This window comes from Mesoplodon densirostris, chromosome 5 (assembly GCF_025265405.1).
Source record: "Mesoplodon densirostris isolate mMesDen1 chromosome 5, mMesDen1 primary haplotype, whole genome shotgun sequence".
NCBI classification, from domain to species: Eukaryota; Metazoa; Chordata; class Mammalia; order Artiodactyla; family Ziphiidae; genus Mesoplodon; species Mesoplodon densirostris.
In genome coordinates this window covers 113,151,691-113,154,505 of record NC_082665.1, presented here as the reverse complement: position 1 = coordinate 113,154,505, position 2,815 = coordinate 113,151,691, and the positions used below count along the sequence as shown (strand labels likewise).

Below are 2,815 nucleotides of genomic sequence, written 5' to 3'. Positions count from 1 at the left end.
TCAGGCAACTTTCACCACTTAGAATCTTGGCCAGCCTCTCATGCTACATCCAACTCTAACTGTTCCAGTGGGAGCTCTTCAGGGAAACAGACAAAAGCATCAAGAAAAGAAATAAAAACCAATTCTAGCCTTCAACAATCCAAAAAAACCACCTAACTTGTAAATTGTGTTGTAGCTCAGGATTCTGCCTCTTCTTAACTCTATCTATGACCTTTAATACTAGTGCCTCAAACCTCTGTCATTGTGACACATAAATCTCAATACCCTGACCAGTCTTCTTTCTAGTACCCAGGTTCATACTGCCTACTGGACAGTTACACGTAGATATTTAATTTGTACTTGAAACATAAAATATGTAAAACTGATTGCATTATTTCCCTTGCCTTACATGTTTCTCTAGTTTTATTCCTTCTCCCAGTGTAATTAGAAATGCAAAATTCTAAAAGAACTTGTAAAATGTGTTTCTTTATTAATAATTTCATGTCTATCCTTATATCCTCCTCTGTGAAAGCTTCCCTGGTTCTTCTTTCCTCTAAGCTCTACCACTTCCTAAATATGACAAGTTTATTACAGTCTCTGGGGGTTACCATCTTCAATTATAAAATAGGGATTGTAATTTCATTTACCCTCATAAGATCGTTAAGGTAGGATCATGGTGGTTACTGGATAACTTCTTCTGCTTAGTTATTTTTATCTTACTTTCTACATTTTCTATAAAGGGCATGCATTTAACTTTAAAAATAACAAAAAAACTCAAAATTAAAGCAAAAAATACATCAAGAGCATTTTTTCATGTCATTTTGTGATTATTTTGACCCAAAAGTAAAATATGCCCATTGTTTTAAGTTCAAAGCGTAATCACTGAATATATAATAAAAAGTAAGTCCCTCCATCCCTGACAGAAAAATTGTGTTCAACAAAATTAATTTCCTCTTTTCCTGGGCACACAGCCAAATCACTACACTGGCAGTTAGGTATGGCCTTGTGATAAGTTCCTAGCCAATAAGTAAAAGTGTATTGTGTCACCTCCAGGCCTTCCCATAAAAACCTCCCACATGCCATTCTCTGTGATCTTTGCTTTTCTTTCAGCTGAATTTTAATATCCAAGAAAACTTTGGAAGCCACAGGGAAAAGAGACTACAAACACGATCACTTTGAGTTCCTGAACGACTAGATGAAGTAAGAGATGGAGACCTCCATCATTACAGTTAGTGAAGAATCTCCATGAATTTATGTGAAAAAAAAATTCACTTCTGTTGCATTTGAGTCATTATACAATCTGCAGTCTATATGTTACAACAGTAAGCCAATTTTAAATACATTTGGCTTCCCGAATGAACTGCTTATGGTAATTAGAATAGACTACGTTTTTTTTCTGTGATAAAGAGAACCTGAAATCAAGAAGTAAGGAGAGTCTCCGTTTTATCAACCTTGAAATTTCTGAGCATGGAGAGTTCAGACAACAAGGAGTGCAACTCCACAAAGAAGGCAGAGGAAGTTGAGTTGCAAATTCCAACTTACATCAGTAGATGCCGAAGAGGGACAGGGGGCTCCTAGTAAACCAGATATGCTAGAAAACTCAGCAAAGGGGACCAAAAGAAAAAGATCTATAAAAAATAACAGAACTTGCTGTCCACGAAAAATGCCACAATGTTGTGACAGTGTGAAACCTCAGAAGAAGACAATGCCGATTCTTCCTTTACCTTCTATACTGCCACCTGTCAACCTGATTCACAGGGACGTTGTGTGTGCTTGGTGCCAGCAGTTAAAAATAAGCACCAAAGTCCTGAAACTAGATGGATCTAAAGGACTCTGTGAACATGCCTACCCTCATCAAAAAAACATTCCTGCCACAGCCGAGGAGGCCAGGATCCTATCTCCATCGAGAAGAAAATCAAAGTTGAACAAGGGGGAACTACCTCTGGAATATTCTGATAAACAGATGTCTTTTGAAGGGGCTGCTCCTCCTGAAGAGGGAGCATCTGCCCTTGAAGGAGCTCCCACTCTTCAGGGAGTTGTATCAACTTCTGCCCCTGACCCGGAAGCTGTGTCTGCCTCTTAGAGCAGAATGACAGCTAGGGCCGTGAAGATGGAGTCGGTGCAATCCCAAGAGACCTGTGGGGTCTGGTGATGCATGGTTCATAGGAGAGTTCTCCCTGCTAACACAGAGTTCATTTACAATTGCATACTGGACAGGCTTGGGTGCCTGATAAACGAAGGAGGGTGTCTGCACTCTTCTTGTTATCTGCCAACAACATTCCACACCTCCACACCTGGAGGACAATATGCTGTGCCCTGAGTGTGTACACAGGAATAAAGTATTAACGAAAAACCTGCAGTGAGATCACAATACCAGTAAAAAGGGTACAGCTATGATTATAATTAATGATAGAGAAGTGACTACAAATCAACTCCACAGTGCCATTGGACAGCTGAACTCTGCTCTGCACTCTCCATGCTTCCCGCTTACAGGGTGCACAGCCTGCTTACAGGGTTGCATGAAAAAAGCCTGTGAGCTGACAAAAGTGCAAGTGGCTATCTCTCCAAAGATTCCTAGCCCTAAGCGATCAGAAGAGAAAGGAGATGGGGACATTTTAAAAATGCCAGTTCGCTGAATGGAATTAATGTACTTGAAAGTGCCTCAAGTAAATTTCTACATTGGGCAAGATGGGGCTTATAGGCAAAAGTTCAAATTTGGTTATGTACCCCTTAACCAAGCATTCAAACTTATCATCACCAGGAATGGTAAGAGCAGCAATGTGTTTCCTGATGTCATACAATATATCACTGATAATATTCTTACCCCAAAGAATCT

The 2,815-nt window shown here is 39.8% G+C and overlaps 1 pseudogene; it reads left to right on the top strand.

Moving 5' to 3' along the window:
* Positions 1 to 1,446: 1,446 nt before the first annotated feature.
* Positions 1,447 to 2,342, top strand: LOC132491407 (developmental pluripotency-associated protein 4-like; annotated as a pseudogene).
* Positions 2,343 to 2,815: the final 473 nt, after the last annotated feature.